Below are 24,429 nucleotides of genomic sequence, written 5' to 3' on the forward strand. Positions count from 1 at the left end.
GAAATAACAAGCCATCCATTTCCTTCCTTCCAACCCTGACTCAAAAGTTTTATTCAGTATACAGCCTGGGTTTATGAATGCAAAATCTACAAAGTTGTGCACACGTAATAGAAACACACAGGCCACATGGTTAGCTATAAATCCAACCAGATAGTGAGAGGGTTTCATGAAACGTGTAAATCAAATTAGTGAGAAGACCTCGAGTCCCTTGACCAAGGACATCTCCTCAGTTTCAGACCCGTTCCTTCTGCCCCCCAGGTGCTACAGGAGTGGGCCCATGAGTCTAAACCCTTATACAACCTGAGAAGCAAGCCTGCCAGAGCTGCAAGCCTGCACTAATTTACTAACTTCTTTCCTTTGTTGCAAATGGCACCAAAATAGAAAAGGAACAGAGGTGGGCGGAGCAGGCTCCATCACCACTCCTGTGAATAACTTTCTGACAACAGTGAACCCAGTTCAAAAAGCACCTCGGCTGAAGGCAAAGGAAAAAAAAAAAAAACACGCCACAAATGGCGTGCTGTCAGCTCATAAATAAAGCGCCAATCTGCCTCAACTAAGACTGCTGGGAGAAGAACAAATAATACTGCTCTTTTTAGGCCCGCGACAATAACTCAGGTGTGCTCTGAACTCACAGTAAGCGAGGTCCCCGAGGTTCTGGTCCCCTAGTGAACACTGTCACCTTACCTACTCAGATGGGCCATGGCACCTATACTTGTGGCAATTAGGTTCTTAAGAACTAATCACTATTCCTGTAAACTCTACAAAGAATTCTCTCAACTCATCAGAGGACGTACTGGTATGTTTGCTCAAAAACAAGGTTTTAAGTGAACCCTCTAGATTAATTAGGCGGAGAAAAGAATATGATGTCTCCATAATTACTTTCCTCCATCACCTAGGCTTAACCAGAACTCTTCTGGCTTGTTTATGTCTCTCTTTTACATGCATACCCAAAACAATACGCAGGATGCTCCCTCTGAAATCTGAAGGCTGTTACCTCTATCCCTACCTGAGTTCAGACCTCCCTGTTCAACCTAGTCCCTCTTCAGAGAGAGGCAGAGCAGCATCCCACCCTCCCTGACCCCTCTGTACCTCTCAACACTCACACCCCCAACCCACCCCAAACCAGCATCCCAGTGGAAGCAGTCTCGGCTTTTTTCCTCATACATGTTACTCTTTTTATGAAGCCATGTTCACACCGGCACATAAATAAAGGAGAAAGAGCCGGAGCCTTTGACGCCTCTACTGAAGCTAATGTAATGCCCCTCGCTTTTCTCAGCCTCCATGGAGGTGCCACAGGAAGATTCTAGTACTCTTACACACCGTGATGCCTGATCCAACAAAACCCTTGTTCCCGTGACCCCATGCAAGGACTGCTGTCCCCCAGGTCTGCCATATAGCATCTACCTTCCAATGTGAAAGGCAGCCTACTAGATACATCTCCTGGGGATCTTCTTAGGAGCCTTGCAGTTTCTGTCTATCTGCTGTCTTTCAGGTGGGCACCTGAAGATGGTCCCACCATCTGACAGCCAGGTCAAGGCTCAAGCAGGTCTGACAGACAGGAAACAAGACACTCAGTGACTCCAGACTTACTCATCCTGGAAGCTCTAGCACATTTTCAAAGCAGTATCTAGTGCGGTATCCAGGAGAGTCGGCTGCACACTTGACTTTGCTTTGTCCTAGCTGTGCCACTCAGTGGGTGTAACCTGGAAGCTCCTTTTTGTCTGAAAACTGGAATGATGTTTATCTCAACACTGTAGGTTTATCTTGTTGCTATGAGTTTCAAAAAAAATGCACCCCCTCGGCACAGGTGCCATGTATGGGGCTTTGTTCCCTTATAGGTACAGATGGGTTTGGAAGAAGTCATTCGATTCTGAGAGTTCTGTCTTAATCAACAGTTAATCCCTTGATGGATATATATATATATATATATATATATATGTATATGTATATGTATATATATATATATATATATATATATATATATATATATATATATATATAATAGTATTGCTGGGAGTTATTAAATGTAGGTCCCAAGTTAAGGGAAGTACGTCACTGGGGGCAGGGCACGGCTCATCCCCTCTTCCTACTGTCTGTCAGGAGGGTGAGGAATTGGTTTGGCCACAATCTCCCTGTTATGCTATCCACCCTCATCTGACGTCCATGTGATGGAACCGGCTGACCATGGACTGAATCCATGAGCTAAAGTAAATCTTATCTTCTCTGCTTTATTATACGTCTTGATTGAGTATTTGTCACAGCAGTGAAAGATCTGTTTATTCGGTTCACAAAAATCTCATCCACTCCCTTCCACATCTGACGCCATGGTCAGAGTCTGACCATCCCACATGCTTGCTCTAACCCTAAAGTCTCCAAGTCCTGAAACCTTCCTCAGATTAGCAGCTACTTCCTGCTGGGTCACTCCTCTGCAGCTAATTCCCTGAAGCTGACATCCACCACTGATACCTCAGGTAGCACTGGCTCAGACTCATCTCTGGTACCCAGGATCCTGAAAGCCATGTGTGCATGACTGAGGAAGCCTCCGTCCATTCTTCAGTTTCTCATCTTAGCTTTATAGTTCCCTCATGAGAAGAGCGTGAGACAGGAGACTATGATTCATAGTTTATACTCTACTTACACAACAGTACAGGGCACTGAGGGCCTCACATGTGATGCTCATCCGGGGCTCCTGCAGGAGCCAGGAAGAACCCCCACGAGCCTGCTTGGCAGCCAAACTAGAGAAAGCGGCCACTAATAGAACACAGGGATCTCAGGCTCAATTTCACAAGTACCCTCCACTCATGATCCAACTCAACACCACGAAGTGTGAACCCCAACCCCCCTTCCCAAGACAAGCTAGGTTTAGCTAGGCCAGCAGGGTTGCCTAAGGTTTGCAGTCTGCTGGCAGGGAAGGTGATGTCCCTGTCCCTAAGGCCCAAGGGAGCATGAAATGACAGGCAAGTGAACACAGTGCTGGCTGCCATCTGGGTCCTTTATAAGGTTTCTGTGGTAAACATATTTGATTGGCCAGGCTTATCATAATAAAGTATTTTGTTTTGTGTTCTGTTCTCTAGACATGTTTATTTGGAGGGAGAGCTTTTTTGATAGCTAGTTTTTCACACTTTAAAATTCAAAACATATTTTTCCAGTCTGTGGTAAACAACTCAAGGTGGTAAACAAATTACATTACTTCTTCTTCACAGGGGGGTGCAGAACCTATATTTTTATTCAAATGCCTGATGGAGTCTGAAGCAAGGCTCTCTGCTCCAGGAGAACAAGAGCCTCACTAATTGTGATGATAAAAAAGATACTACAGAAAAAAATAGGAATTAAAACGCTGATTCCCACAGAAGGCAGGAAGGGGCAGACATGTTTCACTGGCCCAGCCGGAACCTGGAAGGGGAAGTCTGCCACTGCACCAGAGGTAGCCATGTTAATTCTTAACAATCCTGCTTTCTGTGAAGTCATGTAATTCACACAACAGTTGACAAGAAAGGGAAAATGGAACATCAGAAAGGATGGAGCAAGCAACCAGGGTCCAGGGTTTGTGGCCAGTCTTTTACGACCTGTTTTGAGTGATTATTTCCATCTACTTTAACATTAGTAAGAAGACTAGTAACTCAAATTAAGATGAAATAATATAACGTGTTTACCACCTTGAGATGGCTTTGAACATAAAAATTACAATTCCTTCCATCACCAGAAAGAGAGAAATATAAATCAAGAAAAGGCATAAAAACTAAAACATCTTTGAGAAAATCCTGGAGGCCACTGTCAAGTCCAAGTGTGCCCAGGCCAAATCTCTCTTCTAGAGAATTCTTTTTTTTTTTTTATTTCTTGGTTTTAGGAGACAGGGTTTCTTTGTGTAGCCCTGGCTGTCCTGGAACTAGCTCTGCAGACCAGGCTGGCCTGGAACTCACAGAGATCTGCCTGACCCTGCCTCCCGAGTGCTGGGATTAAAGGAGTGTAGCACCATCTCCCAGCTTCTAGAGAGTTATTTGTGTTGTAATGTTCCAATCAGAAACAAAAAGATATCTAATCATAGGGGGTTGGAGTTAATTACAAATTACTTGAAAGAAAAAAAGAATAGATGCAGAAAGTCTTTGATTAAACAAATACTCTCAACCCCTAACGTGGTTCATCAGTTTAAGTCGAAGTTAAGTCAAAACACACAAAAAAACCCAAAAAACAAAAACAAACAAACAAACAAACCCAAAGCTGAGAAAATGGCTCAGTTAATAAAGTAGTTGCTATGCAAGCATGAGGACCCAAGTTCAATCCCTAGGATCCCCTGGGTGGGTGGGAGGGCTTGAGGAGAGGACCTAAAAACAGGCAGGAGGAGGCAGGAGCAGGTGGATCTCTGAGTTCAAGGTCAGTCTGGACTACACAGCTCAATAGTTGAAAGCAGTAGCTGCTGTCCCAGACTCGGCTTTGATTATCAGCATACACACACCCTCTTCTGGCCCCACAGGCACCAGGCACAAACATGGTAGAAACAAAACACTCATATGTGTAAAATAAAAATTCCTAGTAAAACTTTGTAACAATAACAACAACAATAATAATAAAGCTGGGGGTAGGAGCATGCGCATGCAATCCCAGTACAAGGGATGTGGAGAGAGGATGATCCCTAGGACTTGCTGACCAACCTGTCTCCCTGCATCAGTAGGCTCCAAGTTCTGTGTGAGGTGATGTCCCAGCAAATAAGATGTAAAGAGGTTGAGATGAGGGCTGGAGAGATGATGGCTCAGAGGTGAAGAGCACTGACCGCTCTTCCAGTGGTCCTGAGTTCAATTCCCAGCAACCACATGGTGGCTCACAACCATCTGCAATGGGACGATGTCCTCTCCTGGTGTGTCTAAAGAGAATGAGTGTACTCACATACATAAAATAAATAAATCTTTAAAAAAGAAAAAAAAAAGGTTGAAGGGGACACCTGATGTTGATTTCTGGCCTCATACACGTGTGTGTGTGTGTGTGTGTGTGTGTGTGTGTGTGTACGTTCAAGTACACCCACACATATGCATACACAAATAAGTGAATAATTTGAAGCCCACTAAGCTGTTGTACCAATATATCTTCCTTAGTTATCAAGCTGTGTTCAAGCATATGTGGCCCTAGAAAGAGAAGGAGGAGGGAGGGAAGGAGAGGGAGGGAGGGAGGGAGGGAGGGAGGGAGGAGGAGGAGAAGGAGGAGGAGGAGGAGGAAGGAAGAAAGAAGAAAGAAGAAGAGGAGGAGGAAGAAGAAGAAGGGGGAGGAGGAGGAGGAGGAGGTGGTGGTGGTGGAGGAGGAGGAGGAGACAGCAAAAGGCAGAGACACCATTGCAGAGAGTAATGCACAGTGCTCACAGACACAAGAATGCAAATACATAAAATGCGCTTTCCACAGTGTCCGCATGCTGTAAGGCTGTGCCACACCGGGTTAGAAGGAGCCAAGAGCCGGGCGTGGTGGCGCACACCTTTAATTCCAGCACTCGGGAGGCAGAGGCAGGTGGATTTCTGAATTCAAGGCCAGCCTGGTCTACAAAATGAGTTCCAGGACAGCCAGGGCTATACAAAGAAACCCTGTCTTGAAACACACACCCCCTCCAAAAAAAGAAGGAGCCAAGAGAGGATGGAGGCGTTCACCATTCCCACCATTCCTATCAAGGAAATCCATCATAGATTGCTCCTCGGCTGAATTTAGTTGAAAACAGTGGCCCACAACTGAGTATATGTCACATTAGCAGGAAGGTCTCATCTGTCTCAGCTTTACTGATAACTTTCTTGAGACCTCCCACAGGTCAGATAGCTTCTCAAAGCCTGGGTCCCTTCAGTATAAACACAGCATTAGTACCCATCTTTTTCTAATGATACCAAAATCACGCATCATGCCTCAAGAAGGAGGCAGCTTTTGAAAATTCTAGGCTACATCAGCCTTGGAACTGCCCCCAATAGAATCTGAGCTCCCATCCCTTAAAAGACTCAGGAATGACATTTCAAACTTAGCGGCATTCACCATGGCCGAGTCATCAGACATGGGTCAGTCTTTCGTGTCTGAGCAGACAGGTGACTCAACCAAAAACGAGTTCCCAGCTAGACACTCTCTGACCCTCAACCTCTGAAGTCATTTTCCTTGGTCTTTAAAATTAAGAAAGTACATGAGTAATGAAATGGCTGAGAAAGAACTTCCAGAAAATTCCACAAACAGGACAACAGTGTAGAGATAAGAAGGAAAGGACTAGCCCATGGTATGCTATTGGGAAAGGACGAGCGTGCATGCCAAGGCCAGAAGGATGGGATACGTCATTCTGCATCACTGGATGCCAGAAGAGCTGCTGAGGACCATGTGGGTATCATTTAGGGAAGTGTCCAAGACTGACAGAGGTGAAAGACCTGTTGGCAAGAGAAAAAGAAGGGACGGCCTGGCTTCCGCTGGGGTGTTGTACAGAGAACAACCAGTTCTAGCACAAGGACACAGGAAACCCTCGCTGCAGAGCATGCCGTACTCATGCACACGCATGACTGTCACCCTGCTCTTTACTATGCCTAAAAGAACAGCAAAAGTCAACATCATCATTTTGCAGACAGGAAAATCCAGGCTGGAGAAGTGAGCAAGTGACTTAGCCACAGCTAGGAAGCCCAGGTCTCCTCCACTAACACTGGCTACCACAAGGGCCAGCTTGCAGGGAAATGTGAGCGTGCTTGGAAAGGCTCCTGAGACAGAGTCAAACGGGAATGCAGGGCTACAGTTCTGCTCGGAGCTCCAGATTGCCCTCCCACAGTCTAAAATCTCTTAGTTTTGGAAGCAGGCAAATCCTGGGAAGCAGGAAAACATGAAGCCATGTCAACCAATCCCCTGGTGCTGCTCAAGGTACTATGGGCAAGTCCCTGGAGGTGGGGGTGGGGAGACGGCTGCACAGCCCATCAGGGTGTGCAAGGGGGTGCTTTCTAGCACCTGGGCAACTCAGGATTCTCTCTTCCTTCTGACTCACGCCCAAGCACTCGCCCAACCTCCTCTCTTTGCCTTTCTTCAGGGAGTCTATAGGAGGAGAGCAGGAAGCCAGGGTGACAGCCTGTGACCTGGAAAGTTGCCTGGCAGTGGACAGCCCTGAGTTCCACCACTGTCTGAAAAGGGAAGAATGAGATTATGACTTCTAACCAGAAGCTTTTCCAGCAAAGCCAACCCTTTAGGGTATTGGTGCACACCAGACAGCAGAAGAAGAGCAACAGGAAAGGAAAGGGCAATGGGATGGGGGAGGGGGCACGGAAGAACTGGAAAAACCACTCAGCAGTTAAGAATACATGCTATTCTTGCACAGGGCACAGGCTCAGTTCCCAGCACCACAGGAGACAGCTCAAAACTTCCTCTAAGTCCACTTCCAGGGCATCTAATGTCCTCTTCCAGCCTTGGCAGACATCTGTAAGCACATGGTGCATATACACAAAGGCAGGCGCACACACACATTCACGTAAAATGAAGAGGAAGATGCCAGGGCCAGTGGCTGAGGCCAGTGCACGCACAGACACATACCTGACATCCACTCCTCTCTCTGCTTGGACAATGAAGTGAACACTGTTGTCCCCAGCTTCTCTCTCTCACTCAAGCCTAAGAGTTGCAAGGGTTTTGTTTGCTGCCTTGTTTTAGTTTTTCTGACACAAGATATGGGTCAAGGGCCCCAATACCATTATTATTCCTGTTTTATTTTGTGCCACAGATGTGAGAAAAATAGCCAGATTTCCCAAGCAGAAGTAGGCACCTCTCTTAAAGGGTAATTTAATGCTGTTTCAATGGACAGAAAACCATGCATCCCTGTCCAGCCTTCAGAATGGATCCTAATGAAACAGTGGTCACTGGGGGGAAATTCAGTGCCAAGTTGCAAAGAGATACATCACAACATTATCTACAGTACATAAAACCTGAGGGAAGTGTCACTACAAACCAAATAAATTATCAGTATTCATAATGAGAAGCGCTAAACAAGGACATGGAAGGACCCATGACACCCCCCAAATCACTTGTTGAATGATATATTGCAAAGGAATAAAACTGCATTATATTACAAAAAAAAAAGTATTCTCCAATTGATGGTTTGATTAATCTGCTGTGTAATAGCAGCTACAAATGAGCCTGTTACATAGGCTATCCCAGAACCCCTGAAGTAAGGTTTATCAGCCCCACTTTAAAGGAAGAAAACAGTAACAGAGAAATAACTTATCCAAAGTCAAGTTCTAAGTAACTGACATCAGAGTTTACATCCAAGACTTATGGCAAAGCCCTTGGCGTCTTCCTACCAGTTGCCCCTCATGAAGGTATGAGTGTACTTAAAGCTATGGTAAGCCTATTTTCCTAAGTTGGAAAAAAAAAGATGAGAAAAGCAGTCAGGAGAAAGAAAGAAAGAAAGAAAGAGAGAGAGAGAGAGAGAGAGAGAGAGAGAGAGAGAGAGAGAGAGAGAGAGAGAGAGATATCCAGGCTAGCAGTAACCCTTCCTGGGGTGAAGCTTTGGACTTATTTTTACTTTGCCTTCATTTAATTTTTTTAAAACACTTGTCATAAATCACTTTAGCAATAAGAGGAAAGAGGAAATATGTTTTTTATTTGTTTGCTTTAAACGGAGGCTGGGGAGACAGCTCAGTTGCTAAAGTAGTTGCCTTGTATAAGAACCTGAATTGGATTCCCAAAACCTACATAAAAAATCTGATAAATAATCTCACCGATGGAGTAGTAGGGCCGAGTGGATCCCTGGGGCTAACTGGCTATCCAGTCTAGCTTACTTGGCAAGCTCTATGCAAATGAGAAGCCCTTACTTATATGTCTCTCTGTCTGTCTCTCTGTCTCTCCCCCTCTCCCTCCCCCTCCCCCTCACACACTGGCTTTAGAAATTCTAGTCACTCCTTCACAAGGCTGAAAATCCCTCTCTAGAGATGAAAGTCAAGATTGTCCTGACATCTGCACACAGGACTGGTTCCAGGGTCCCATCCGCCTCAACCCAAACTCTCAGCAGCTGAAGAAACAATTTGGACAGATGCATGGAATAACACTTGGTTTCACATACCGTAAACTTGTACAGCAGGCTGGCTCTCAGCATCCTGGGTGCCACTGACCCTGCTTACCTAAGTCTCTCCAATCAACTGACAGGGGACCTGAGAGCATCTACAGTACAGGACCACCAGTCACAGTGACAGACAGATCACGCACACACTCTCTATCCAGCCCCCGAGTTCTCAGTCCTGGTCTCTGTGACTACCCCTTCCATGCATGGCAACACACCTCCCCTCTGTGTGCATGCTGTCAGTCCTCATCAGAATTTCTCCCTGGAAGTGTTCTCTTGCCACCCTTTCCGAATTTAACCACGGTGATCAGATTTTTCAAGTGACGAGTGCCCTGTGAACATCCTCATTGTCTCCAAGGGATGAAACATCAAACTCATTTCCTTATCATTCCAGAGGCCCCAACTCTGAGACCAAGGCATTAGCAAATATGACCCTTTCCAAGGCCCTCTCTCCTTGAATTATATACACGGGGGTCTTTCTCTCACCTCATCGCACACTCTTCTCTCTGAGCATGTCACATGGGATTAGAGACTATCACAGTGATCACATTTTACCTCCTGTTTACCTTTATGTGCATATGCCTCCCTATGGGGGTCAGAAGTCAATCTCCAGTGTCACTTTGCTCAAGTGCCACCCTGATGAAAAATGTGCACTCTGCCTATCTATTATAACACTTCAAGTCAACCTCTCCATGTTTCGAAGTCCTTTCTTTTGGTGATAATAATTAAAAAAAACAAGCCTCCCCCACCTTGGTATATATAAAGTCAAACACTGTGTGTTAAATAACCTCCTGAGGCCATCTGTATGCTATGGATCCTGTATGATGTGACACTCTCCAATTCAGTGTCATGGCTGGCCAGTGTGCCCCAGGAAATTCACTTAAACTCTCTCTTCCCAGCTCTGGGTGTACAAGTGGAGACCACCATGCTGAGGTGCCTACCTGTGTTCAGTGTAGATGGAGACACGGAGGTAAAAGATGGCACCCCCACCCCCAGATCTCCATGTATAACCCATTCCTACCAGCATGGTAGATGCCAAAAGTACCCATACTAGCCCCCGATCTGCAGAGGTACGCCTACCAAACAAAATAGCCACCAATGAATGCTGTGGCCAGTCAGGTCTGGAGACCCAGCTTGGCCTCTTGTTTCTGTTTGTACAAAGGCAGGGCAGGAAAGTACTCCTGGCCAGAGCTCCGAATCTAGGCCATGAGACAAACATAAATCAAAGGAAGAGGTCGGGTTTTCAAACTCAGTGCATTCTTCATTAAAACCAATTTTTTAATAAATGAAGCTTCTTGAACCACAGCATATAATTTACAAAGTGCAAATGTCTGATATATGTGTGGGAAATTCAAAGAAACAACCTTTATTAAACACCCCATTATGTAAGCTGAGGAAATACATTTGCAGTCTGTGCATCGGTTACAATATTTCCACCAAGCCTCCCAATGTTTGGCAGTTCCTTCCTTTGGTGATAATAAAGGGCTTTTCTTTCCATTAAGTATCTAAATTAAGTCAAATAGTGTATGTTAAATAAGCTCGTAAGTTCTTTTGTATGATGCAATGCTGTCTTGAAATGCTTATCTACTGAGCACTCCGACTTATAGGCCAGCGGTTTGTGTCCCCTGCAGAGCCCTGGGACCCCGCTGGCTTGGCCAGACTGTGAAAATAAGCTTCAAATGACCAAATGTAACTACAACTTTAAAAGTAGGAACCGGGGCAGACACAACAAACCCCAGTGCAGCCAGCTTGCTTGTCATAATTCATGTGTGTGGAATTCAACTGTGAAAGCATTCACGGCGAGCTCTGTTTCCTCCACGGGGCACTCGTGTGGAATGTCCAGAGTTTGAAAAGTTGCTGATAAGCTGCTCCTGATTACAAGTCTACAAGTTGTAGAGTTAATCGAAAAAATATTTATTCCCACCCCATAACGACTTAGTCTGTGCCATGTAACCCCAAACAATGCAAAGCAACTCCAGTGTCAACTCCAGCTAGGAAACCATGGGCTCTGGTGCCAGGGAGCTGATAGGTCAGCTAGTCCCCAGGATTCACAGTGCATCTCTGTAAGCCTGTGCTCCCACGGCGTGAGGAGAGGTCAATCAGGGAGACTCCCCAGGCAGCCTGGCACTCGCAGTGACAATAAGAGACTCTATTTCAGACAGGTGAAAGATCAAGATGAATGCCCAAAGTTGCCCTCTGACCTCCACAGATAGATCATGGCATAAATACACCCACAATCACCACAGTAATACACACAGCACACATACCAAGATCTGTCTCTTTGTTCGTTCCTTTGTTTGTTTAATGCACTACTGTTGCTGGCCCTGTTTTAACACTAAGGTGGATCTCTTGGTTTCTTCTCCCCACGCCCACCCCCCACCTTGGTTTCCTCTTAACTTCCATTTGCAAGTGATTTTTCATCTGGGTGGCCTATATCATTACTCACAATGATGGGTTGGAGGGGGGAAGGGGTATGTTCAACAAGTTTTAATGATTACAAAACATAATCCCACAGTTTTTTTTAACAAGAGAAAGTTACATGGATCTAGGTAAGTATAGATATGAAAGCCATGCATGAATATCCAAGCATAAATACAGAAAAAGGTAATAATCCAATTAACACCTAATCAAGCTACTTAACAAAGCCAGCTTCAGCCTCAGATGGAAGTGGAGAGGGCTGAGAGTGGTGACGGCCATGATGATACCTGTCATTTCTCTAGCATTAACTGCGTACCAAAGGCAGTGTGCAGACCTTGACACTTGATCTCTCACTTGGCTCCACACAGTAACACTACTGTATAGGCATGCATCCTTAACAGATGAGCACTGAGACACAGGGATGGGAAACCACCAGCTCAAGGTCACACAGAATCCTGTGGAGGAACCTGGGCTAAAGCTGGCTCACCCTGTGCTAGGATGCCTCCCAGTGGTGCCTAGGAGGTAAGATACAGAGGAAAGGCCCATTGTGTGGGGCCCACACCTGGCCCCACAATGACCTCTTATGTTGGCTAAGGGACACAAAACCCCACCCACGTCCCATTTTAGGAAAAGATCCAAGAGCAGAAATGTTCTGCAAGTGAGTGGGAGGCTAAGAACCTACATCCTAACCCTCCCTGGAGCAAGAGAGCAAGAAAGCCCAGCCTCTTCTTTTCTGCTGCCATGACTTGACTGCAATGCTCCCAAACTCATTGAGAGAAAGTTTCTGAAGAGTTTAAATAGCCCTATGTGAAAACCATTCCAGAAGCACCCATCTAAGACAAGGAAGTACTGGGAGAAGTCTGCTGTAAGAATACAATTCTGTTTGATAAACAGTGGGTGGAAAAATGGAGCCAGGGGCTGTAGAGCAGGCTCGGTTAGCAAAGTGCTTCCAACTTCCCAGGAAGGTCTGGATCCGCCTCCGGAACCTCTGTGATAAAGACAGGTACGGTGGCATATCCTTGTAATACTAGCTTCAGGCATGCGGAGATGGTAGATCCTAGGGGCTCGTCAGTGGCCAGCCTCACCTATTTGGCAGGTTCCAGGCCCATTAAAGACCCATGTTACACATTAAAGGACATCTGGGTAGATAGTATCTAAAGAATAATACCTAAGGTTGACCTTTGGCCCCTACAGGAAAGCAGACTCACAAGCAAAAATGGTGGACTATCCTTTGTCGAGTGGTTATTCAAACTGGACAGTCGCCGCCTCTTAGGGTAGAAAGAACACTGCAAAGAGTGGACTAGATCGCACACGAATGCCAGTTTCCATCAGAGAAGAGAGAGAGCTTCTTGGGGGCGCAGGGAAGCAGCACCCCTCATCTGCAAAGCCTGGAAGCTAAAAGCCCAGCAGTACGACATCCGTTTTAAGAACTCCATAATGCATATCCTCACAAGGGAGAGTTGTAATAGCAGCGCACTCCCCCAATAGCCTGGGGGTCAGAGGCAGAACAGCAATCTGCTCTGTGGCAATTAACTTGGCATTCTCCAGACCTGGGTGTCTACTGCCTTCATAGCCTTTCTTACAGGACCTCAGGTTCAACCTACCAGGAACTTGATGTCTCCCTAGCACAGGCTCCACCCACTTCCTTCCCAATTACAGTCTATGACCACTCTGTTCTTCTTCCTTTACAAATCCTGATGTGTCAATAATGAATACTAGCTTTCTCTCAAATCCTGCCTTTACTTCACTAGGAAATCCTGCCCTCTGTACAACTGTCCAAATATCATTACACCTCACCTTACTGCAAAGCCACCAGCTCCAACATCACTCTACCTTCACTGGGGAAGAGAACTCAAGCACCCCCACCCACTTCCTATTTCCAACAAAGTGGTCATTAAAATCTCAGTTGGGGGCCAGAAGGTGGCTATGCACACCTCTAATCCCAGCACTCAGGAGGCAGAGGCAGGCAGAGCTCTCGCCAGTCAGAGACTAGCCTGATCTACATAGTGAGTTCTACTACAACAAGGGCTGTTACACAGAGAAATTCTATGACAAAACAAAAGGGGCTGGGCAGAGATGGCTCGGCAGTTAACAGCACTGACTGTTCTTCCAGAGGTTCCAAGTTCAATTCCCAGTAACCACATGGTGGCTCACAACGATCCGTAATGAGATCAGATGCCCTCTTCTGGTGTGTCTGAAAACATCGACAGTGTACTCGTATACATAAAATAAATAAATAAATCTTAAAAAAAAAAAGGAGAAAAAGGAAAACAAAACAAAAAAGGAATACAGAGAGGGACAGAGCAGAACACCCAATATCCTGCTCTGCTTCCAGCATGCACGTAAGCACACACATGCGCACACACACACTCACACTCACATATACTTGTATATACATCCTTTCTTCCCTTCCTTACCCTTTCCTCCCCCCCCCCCCAATCCCCTGCACTATTAAAAAAAAAAAAAAGCATAATCCATTCCCACTCACAGGTGGAACAGGAATCAAAGTTTGAGTCCCTTCCTGGCCGGACCCACCAACAGAGCTCCTAATCCACCAAGTTCTACCTACTTCACCACAAGTAGCCTTTGCAGCCTCCACAACAATCCTCCACCATCCAGGGCATGGCTCCTACCAGAGGGCCCCTTCTGTTAACTATTCCCTCTGCCTGGAACACCAAGGCTAACTTCCATACCACCTTCAAGGTTTCACTCAAATAGCACATCATTTAAGGAGGGCTGGCTGGCTACAGTCCTTAAGCATGGCTCCCACATCGGCAGTACCAACCTCACATTCCTTCTTAGCCACATCCCATCCAACACACTAAACCGTTAATGGATTACATCAACCTGTCAACCAACCTTCTCTCTTTCCCAAAGATGAGCATGCATTGGGCCAGGCACTTGTTTTCCTCACTGGTCTGTCTGCCATGCCAGAATAAAATGAGCACAAAACAGGCAGGTAGGCCCCAGGTAATCATTTGTTGAATAAAGGACAGGATGGCGTGGACTGCCCTTTTCCAGTTTGCTTGTGGTTTGGTTTAATTTGCTCTGGCAGGATCTTGTGTATCTGATTGGCCTTTAATTTGTTAGGTAGGCTACCATGCCTAATTTATGCAGTTCTGGAGATTAAATATACAATCTCATGCATGTTATACAAGCATACTACCAACTTATCTACACCCCTAGCTCTTAATCCCCTTTAAGATACCCCAAGTCCTGGAGGGAACACATTCAAGCCACAACAAGGGGGTGCTTGGATATCTCCCAAGAGCATAGTGAGATGATTTCTAATTCAAGAAAGGCCTAGTTGGGAGAGAGTAGAGATATTCATGGGCTTCCACTCTGTGTGCAACTCTCAGACCTGGAGGAGGGTGCCGGGTTTGTACAGAGTAGAGAAAAACCTACCTTCTGCCTTCTTATCTCTCCCTGTCCAATCCTTGGAGCCAAGGATATAGCTAAGCTAGGACACACTTGTTTTGTGTGTAAAACGTTTTAGGTTCTATAAAGAGCACCTTGCAAACCATGGTGGTGCATACCTGCGATCTCAGCATTTGAGAAGTCAGGAGGATCTGAAGTTCAAGGTCATCTTCAACCACAATATGTGTTCCTTGTCAGCCCATGATACATACCCAGGGCCAAACCAAAATGATAAGATTATTCAAAAAGGGCAGTCCTACCAAATGGAATTAACAGATTTATTAGAGAACAAGGGAAGGCCTTCCTTTCTTCCTTACCTATCTATTTCTGCTCTGTATTCTTGCCTTGTGGAAGATATAGCCTTCTTGGTGTCACCTCAATAGGAAAGGATGGAGACTACAGAGATGGCTCTGCAGTTAAAAGCACTTGCAGTAGACCTAGGATCAGATTCCAACACTGGCACATCTGTTCACAACCATTTATGACTCCTTTTCCAAGAACTCTGATGATCTCTTCTGGTGTCCTTGAGTACCAAGCACACATATACACTGCTCTTTCGTACATATAAGTAAATACTCATCCACATAAATTAAGCACATTGGGGCAGAGAGAAAAGACCCTTATCAACCAACCAGTGGGCAGTTTAATATGGACTCTCTTGCTTCTTTAGTGTTAATAAATTACCTCGTCTCGGGTATTTTCTTATAGCATCCCAGCCTGCCACTTCCGTCTCCCAATACTCTCTTCTACTTGCTCACAAGACACCCAGTCCAAACACGATGAAAACACAGGTCCAGTTCAGAAAACTGTTACAGAATAAAAATGAGTCGGACTCACAGCAAGCTCAAAAGAAAAATGGAAATTTCTCTAAAAATGAAAATTTTAATTCAACAATATAAACATAATCATGGCAACAGCTTTTAAGTTTTATGTTAACACAGAAATGTTAGGATGAAGCATCATCTTATCTCACCCCCCCCCCCACACACACACACCATCCCAATAAAAGCTGGCATTTCTAGATCCCCTCATAATTGGATCATAACTGTGAAAATATGGGCTTAGGTCTATTTCTCATGACATCTGTCCCACACGTTATGCTCCAATCAAAGCTGCCTGCAGAAGGTGCTAGGGACACTTCTAGGGGGGACCAGGAACTCTCACTGTTTTTGAATCGTAGACTCATTTACCAATGCCATTTTAGTTCTGCGTATTGGTTTACATTCAGAAGTAATTAAATTTAAAAGAAACATTCAACTGAATGTTAAACGCATTTCCCTTTGATCAAAATTTACACAGCAAAAACCGTACTGCCTATTTATACAGCTGAGCTCTCCGGGCGTCTCTGGAATCAGACTCATGGAATAAGAGTCATTTTCTAGCTTTTATTAGTTACTATAATGATTGGAGACATGGGTCATCAAAATGCCTGCGCCAGAACCAATCTAATGTTGCTGTGAAGTTGCATTGTGAAATTAAAAGAGGTCGAGGGAGGGAGGAGGGAAAGGGGCCGGTTTTTTTTGCTGTGTGGGCAGAAAAGAAAAGAAGTAACACAAGGATCTAACACTGGTCAGGGAGCAAACTTACTTAGAGTTCTAGCTAACTCATTTCTGCTTCCACACAAGGGAAGACACATCTGTTAGTAACGCAGTAAGTACCAGAGATAGATTACACCAAGGAGACTTGTAACACTCTAGAACAATGACTGTAACTAAGAAATGAATATCTTCTTAGGAAAGCAAAGGTTAGAACGCAGTGTTGCTAACATTTAAGAGTATTTTATAGACCAGTGAGATGATTTCATTGATCAATGCACCTGCCTGACAAACCTAGAAACCCGAGTTTCATCCTTGGAATTCAGGTAAAGGCCGGAGGGAGTTAGTTGACTTTATAAAGTTGACCCACCACATCAACACATACACAAACACAATAATAAATATCTTCTATTAAAAGTCATTCTGTCTGAAGTCAAGCAAGATGATCAGTGTAGTCTAGTTGAAGTTCTACAGATTTTGACTACTGAAATGATGTTTATAGAATAGGAATTTATGAGACACAGCAGCTAAATATGATATATGATCCCCTTTGGATTCTGGATGGACACAAACAGCAGCTCCCAAAGTCTTTGCTGAGAGCCTGAGAAAGTCTGGCAATGGTCTTTCATGGCCTTGATTTGCTTCTGGTAAGGTAGGAGCTGATCACACACAGTTCAATAGTGTTTGCTGATGGAGTTTTGAGATGCAGTGTGTCTGACTGCCTGTGTCTGAGAACATGGGAGAGAAAGCAAGGAAGAGAACTGGAGAAGATGAAGTGATGGATGAAGGTGAAGCAACTCCCACATTACATTTCTAAAACATATGCACATATTTGAAATCATATTGGAAGAAAACTGAATTCAAGCTCCATCTCCTTATTTCCCTTCAAGAACACATGATCCTGGTTCTTTTTCTAGACAACAAAATTCACCAGAATGAAATATAGTCTTCTGTTCTTTCATTTATAGTCACTCGACAAATATGGAAAAAGCACCTACCCAGGTTCCATGGAGGGTGGGTCTGTCAAAGCTGCCCCCAACCCCAGGAAATCCAAATAACTCCGTTATTGGTTCTAGAAAAATATGGCTTCCTGATTTCTATGTGCAGCCAGGCACTCTAATGGGTCCAGAGAAAATGACCCATTCTTGAATACACGGCTTCAGGTTGTCAAAATAGGGTTAAAAAATTACACATTGGCCAAAAATATTACATTACAATGAAGGTGGTCTGCCAAAAGGAGGATGGGGGTAGAGACACATAGGCAAAGCCAGTTGACAGTCATAAGGCAGCAGCAAGCCAGAGTCCATACACATTCGGTGCAAAGGGACAGTAATAACCGCATGCTTTCAAATGATGGAAACGCTGTCGTGTTATGTGTGACATGAGCTAAATAAGTAACAAGGCAAGAATGGATCTACCATCGCCCAGGGGTTTCCTGGGTTTAGTAGGCAAACTGGCAACAGGAATTATATTATCAAGTACTACCCTGTGCCACTTTATTAACTGTCAGGGCAATGTCTATTATGAGTGTCAGTGGGAAGATACTGATCTTACCACTGCCAGAGCAACTTGGCCAATCAAACAGAAATGCTTCGCCCAGAACACACCCGGCCTTCCAGGAACACTGAGCTGTGATGCCACCTCTCCTTAAGAATGAGTCTTGGGGAGATAGTTCAGTGATTAACAGCACCAGCTGCTCGACCAAAGGACCTAGTTTCAATTCCCAGCCCCGCATGACTGTCTGTAGCTCCAATTCCAGGGGATCTGATACCCTTACACAGACATGCAGGCAAAACACCAACACATAAAATAAAAATAAATAAATCTTAAAAAAAAAAGAGCTTCATGTTCATATCAGAAGCACTCTCTTTTACTATGTACTATGTACTGTGTACTGGCTCCAAAGTTTCCTGGTTCAAATTCTGGCTGCTTGGCCTTAGCCACGTTGTCTTAGACAAGTTGCTTAGCCATTCCAGATCTAGTTTCTTCCACTGTAAGATGGAGAAACAAACTCATTGGGTTATTGCAAAGCTAAAATTCATTCATTCAAGTCTGGGGAGATGACTCAATGGATAAAGCATTTTGCAAAGTGAGAGGATTGAAATTCAGATCCCTGAAACCCATGTAATGGCTGGGCAGACACAGAGCTTGCCTATAATCCCACTAGAGATAGGGGATGCCCAGATCTACTAACCAGTGAACTCAGGTTCTATTAAGAGACCCTCCCTCAAGAAATAAAGGGGGAAGAATGAGAAAGACATCCCACATCAATTTTGAGCCTTCATATTTGCCCATACATATATGTGCACTTACACACACATATATACACACATGTTAACACACATTCATATATGCATGCACACCACACACACACACACACACACACACACACACACACACACACACACACATCATAAAAACAGAACCATCTCTCCAAATCTCCCTCCACCTGTCCTGAAAGATGAGCTCACCAGTCACATTGTTCTGTGGCACTCTTTGCTCTGTCTTAAAAACACGCAGGGATTGTGGCAGGGAGAGGGGAGGTTTCCAACTTCTCAGGCCCCTGTCTACTCACTATTTGTAAACAGTGTGTCAACCCTCCTCAGAAGCAAACTTTTTCCAGAAAAGAAAAAAAGAAAAAAAATCACCTCTTATTTCATCTTCTTCATGAACAATGGTTTGAGTAAGCTAGTCAGAATTCTGCCTTTTCAGTTTAACAACCCACCACATACATGGCGAAGGTGGGGTGTGTGTGCGTGTGCATGTGTGTGTGTGTATTAGAGGACAGTTTTCATGAGTCAGTACTCAGTTCTCTTTCCCACTATGAGGTCCTGAGAAGTGAAGTTAGGTGTCAGGCATGGCATCCCGAGCCTGGACTTTCTGGGCCGTTCCATCATCCCAGACCCCTGCCGTGTCTTCTGTACGTGATATAGCTGTGACTTAGTGACTAGCTATAGTCAGATGAACACACTGATCCCGTCAGACCTCTAGCAGCAAAGAAACTCCTAGACTCCCCATTTCTACCTTTGTCAGGCCAGCAGAATTCCACCTCGAGTTGGAAAACTCAAGGTTGATCCGTCAAACTTTCCCTCTCAGTCAGGTGGTAGAAGCAGGGGTGGTGCACGCCTTTAATCCCAGCACCTGAGAGGCAGAAGCAGGCAGATCTCTGAGTTCAAGGTCATCCTGGTCTATAGAACTAGTTCCAGGGCAGCTACGGATACACAGAGAAACCCTGTCTCAAAAACCAAAAAAACAAAACAACAAAACAAAAACAAAAACAAAAACAGCAACAAAAGCTTTCATTCTCTTGCTATTTGCTTAGAGGACATATAGCTGGATTTGGCAGTACATGCCTTTAAATCTAGAACTCTCTACACGTTAGAGGCCAGGCTGGTATACATAGTGAGTTCTAGGCCAGACAGAGTTACACAGTGAGACCCGTGCTGAAAATCATAAAAAATTCCATGCTTGCTCTCTAGCCAATTGTAGTCTAGCTCCACAGAGGAGTAAGTTCACAAATTATTTGCTCATCTTTTTCTCAACACCTTTCACCTGATTAAAGGATATACTTATTGGTGTACACTAACCTCCAAGGTTGTCCACAAATCATTCAGTGGTTCTCTGTGGTGGCTACATCATGGAAGAGCCTAAACCAATGCAGACAAGACAGGCCAGGACATTTGGGAGTAACCACGTTTAACAGGTGTGAGGTTGTTACCACGACTAGCCTGACCTTAACCAACCTCCATTCCTCTCTGACTTTGCAGTCAGCTACACAAACACTTAATGCATGTCTGTGAAATGTCAGACTCCATGAAAGCGACAAGAAACACATATTACGAAAGAAAATAACAACAAAATAATACAACTGAGAACGAGGCGGTAGTGATGAATGCCTTTCCCAGCACTTGGAAGCCAGAGCTCTGAGTTCAAGGCCAGCCTAGCCTACAGATCAAGTTCCAGGACAGCCAGAGCTACAGAGAGGAGGAAGAGGAGGAGGAGGAGGGAGAGGAGGAGGGGGAGGAGGGAGAGGAGGAGGAGGAGGAGGAGGAGGAGGAAACAGAAAACATACACGATTCTCTCATATAGTACACCGTCTGAACTGCCTACACAGTAGAAAGAGCAGCTGATACACAACTGTTCCCAAAGATTTCTCAGTATATAGCATCTCAGAAGGATCTTGCAGGCTTAGATATCATGTTCAAAACCTTATTCTACACGCTAAAGATGCACTGCCTCTACTCTCTTTAAGTCTCTTACACTAGAGGCCAAATCACATGGTGATGACGCACTTTGACAGCATTCTCGAGGGAAGGCATATGTCTTTCATAAGCACCTGTCTCAGCTCATTCCCTCATTAGCAGGACTACCTCTGGCTCTATGAACGTAATCTACACATTATGATACCTAAGCTAGTGTCGCTTTATACATTAGGGCTTATGAAATCAGTCTTTAAGCATCTCCAGGAACACATACAGGTCCAGTTTCTACCATATAAAACCAAGAATTCAATGTTGAAATGAATACCTGAAACCATGAGACACTGATTTGGGCTCCATCTACAGAAAGGAGCTGACTAGATCCATTGGTTGTACACTGTTGTCCTCTGAGGAATCCAAAATTCCTTTCTGTTATTACGGCTGCCAGACGTTGTCAAAGGCACGAGCCAGGTACCAAAGCATTCCTGTGACGATGCTCCGACCGAGTGCTAAGTCGGTGATCAGACAATCTTCAGTTTTCCCAATAAAATTCAATAAGGTTATACAAAGAATAAAGTAAAAGAAGAGGTGGCAGAGGCTCCTGCTCTGCAGCCTCCCCCCCATCTCCAGTTTATGCAGCACAATTACCTTGGGGCATTTCTTCATCGTATTATGAGTGTCTGAAACACAGAACACATTCTTTCCTAACCTACCAATAAGCCACTTAGACTCCTGTTTGTCTCATCAGTTTCTACACCTTTTTGAAAAACGATGATTTTTACATTCCTTTCCAGTGATGGAAAGGGGCTCTCATTTTTATTTTTTTTTAAGGCACATATCCATTTCTTCCCATGCGTTCCCATGACTTCCCAGCGGGAAGCTGGCTGAACCTTCTAAATGTTCTCCTTCCCGCAAAGTAAAGCCCATCTCGGGGAACTCCACAGGAATCCTTACAGCATTCTATCTGAACCCCTCAGCCGCTGCCCAGAACTGCCTGCTCCTGTCACTGGTGCAAACCTTGAGGGAGTCTTTACAAAAGAAAACAAAAACAAACAAACAAACAAACAAAACAAGAGGTGCTTCCCCCGACTTTTTCAAGGACAACAACCGAATACTACTGCACCTGCCCTAAAAATGTGATCGTGAGACTGCCCCAGAGAAATCAACTTCAGATGGAAAGCGTTCCAGTCAGGGCCTGAGTCAGTCAGGTCCCCAAATGCTGAGAACACTGTGTATCAGGGACCTGTCAGTCTTCCTCTCAGCCGCTGGGAACCTCTGGGTGACACAGACAAGTCAATTGAAATTTCTATGACATGTATTCTTTCTCCCCTCTGAAGCAACTCAGGTAAAGTCACAAGGCATAATCAACAGTGACAGTTGCCATCTGAGAACAAAAGGATGACCTGACTCCCTGCCACCCACTCCAAGAAGCACATATGCAAATGAGAGAAGAAAGAAAAACAGCCAAGTGAAAAAATAAGAATCCAATCTCCCCCACCTCACCCCCACTCCAGCCACCCCTTAAGCTACAAGTGTGTGCCTGTACCAAGGGCAACTGGCAAAGGAAGCAAAGTCGGGGGGGGGGGGGGGAGCAAAAGGGATCAAAGAAGATTTATATAGAGAGGGATGGGATGATGGCCCAGAGGGTTAAATGCTTGCCATATAAGGACAAGGACCCAAGTTAGATCCCCACCACCCATGTAAAGAGAAAGATGGGTGTGGTGGCATACATGCATTCCCGGGGGAGCTGCCCCAGGATGACCCCTGGGGCTCACTGGCCAGGCAGGCTCAGCTACTTGGTGAGTTCCAGGCCAGAGATCCTGTCTCAAAAACGAAGGAAGAGACAAACAAAACTAGGTAGATGGCATCTGAGAAAAGGGGAGGCTGTCTTCTGTCCCCAACAACACTGAGAGCTGCAAGGTACGGAAACAAACAATAAAGCATGAATGTAATATGACAATAGTCAACAGCAAGGGCTCCTGGGAAGAGGGCAGCCACCATCAGACCTCAAACAAATGGGGAGGGGCGAGGGTGGGAGGTACAGGAGTCCTACTCAGCTTTAACCTGAGAGCCAGCTATACTCCAGGGAGGTGCTTTGCTCAAGCCAGGCTAGACAACTTGGTTTTTACTCAGATTCCAAAATATGATGCGTTCAAACTTTTCTTTCTTTCATTCTTTTTTTTTTTTTTTTTAATTTGAGCTTTCTTATTTCTCTGAAAGACACGAGAAAGGCACATAGTCAGCTAACATTTCTCCATAGCTCCTCTAAGGCTGTTTGCTTGCCCCACTGGCTTCTAGATGAAGGGATCCGCATGCGCAAAGGCCCTGGGGTTGTTCTAACACTTCAGTGGTGCTCCCCCCCAAAAAAAGCTCAGCCTTGGCTCCAAGGCACCCAACTTTTTACGAATCCCTCTGACTTGGTAAATTTTCAAATCTCTTCTCTTGAAAGCCGTAGAATATCTGAGCAAGGAGAAACGGTGCCAGAGTTACTATGACAAAGGGCAGAGAACAAAACCAAAATACAAAACAGCCACCCACAAACATCCCAGACACCACACACCAGCAACTGCAAGCAAAGCCTCGGACCTGGCAGAAGCTCCCAGATAGACACTGGCAGCAGGAGCTCAGAGCGGTGGGAAGCAGTCCAGCCACAAAGGCAAGGGGCCCTGAGCTCGTCTGTCCATGTTGGCACGTCCAATCTAGAGGCTTTTTTTTTTTTTTTGGTAATATTCATATTGCACAGAGTAGACACTGCTTAAGAAGAGCCAAAGACAGAAAATACTACCAGGCTCTTCCCCATGATGCTATGTTCTATGAGAAGCTAATAGACCTTGGGCCTTTTATTGTAAGCCAGGAATAGGATGAAGACAAGCTCCCTGAACGTCCATCTTGAATGAGCTCTGGGATCTGAAGGCAGGGAGGGAAGTCACCCGAGTCTCTGTATCTTCCTCCCTACGGCAGCAAAGGTAACACCGAGCCCCTGAACTGACTTTGTGGTTTATGTAAAAGGGGTACAGTGAGAGGCTATGGCAGGTGGCACCAGAAAGCTGGAGGAGGGCAACCATAATCCAGATCTTTCTGGACCTCTGCCAGCCTGTCAATCACACACTAACATCATATGGAAAGAAAGAAGTGTGACCCTGTGACTTGAGTCCATTCATTGAACATCTGTGCACACACTTGCACAGAGGGAAGACAGGGTGGTTTGATGCCAAGCCTAGCGTCCCACGGCACATATGAACACCAGCACATGGCTTCCCCCAGCATTCTCCTTCCACAGCCTCATGGGCATTGCAGTTGCAGCATTTGAGCCCTGAGCTCTCCAGAAAAGAACAGGTTCAGACTGTAACATAATTTGAAATTCCATCAATGTCGGTCTCCTCCTTTAAGATGAGCTCATACCAAATGAACTGGGGTGAGCCCCTCTCGGGACAGAACTGGTGTCCTTACAACAGGGGAACGGACATGGAGATGCACACAGGAGAGGATCATTGATATCCCTGACAGCAGAGAGCACAAAATGTTCACAGTAGGCAAGGAACAACAGAGATCGTCAACGAGTCATGCTAAGCTGGGAGAGAGGCCCAGATCATTTCACAGTAACAGAAGCAGCCTTCCCTGAGACAGGCCTAACCTCCAAAAAGGCAGGACCAGTCCGTTCTGATGTTTCAGCCAGAGGGGCACAGCAACAGTTGCACTAGTGAGCTGTCCTTCTCCTCTGTGAGATGAGCCTTCACTGACGTGGGTATGTCCCTGTGAGGTATGACAAACAACAGGGGGCATCCTATGCCTCCTGTCTTACCAAGGACGTCTTAGTATATATAATATG

General features: G+C 45.2%; 1 protein-coding gene across 14 annotated transcripts in view; it reads right to left on the minus strand.

The window, feature by feature from the left end:
* The window catches only part of Foxp1 (forkhead box P1), a 597,405-nt gene that overhangs the window by 515,567 nt on the left and 57,409 nt on the right, over positions 1-24,429 (minus strand). The window contains exon 1 of one of the 14 annotated variants that reach the window (XM_017321304.2): positions 4,650-4,760. The exons of the other annotated variants lie outside the window; for them this stretch is intronic. The gene's annotated coding sequence lies outside the window, so the exon portion shown is untranslated. Of the gene's footprint in view, positions 1-4,649; positions 4,761-24,429 lie in introns of those variants that run through there. 14 annotated transcript variants of the gene reach the window in all.

This window comes from Mus musculus, chromosome 6 (assembly GCF_000001635.26).
Source record: "Mus musculus strain C57BL/6J chromosome 6, GRCm38.p6 C57BL/6J".
Lineage (NCBI taxonomy): Eukaryota > Metazoa > Chordata > Mammalia > Rodentia > Muridae > Mus > Mus musculus.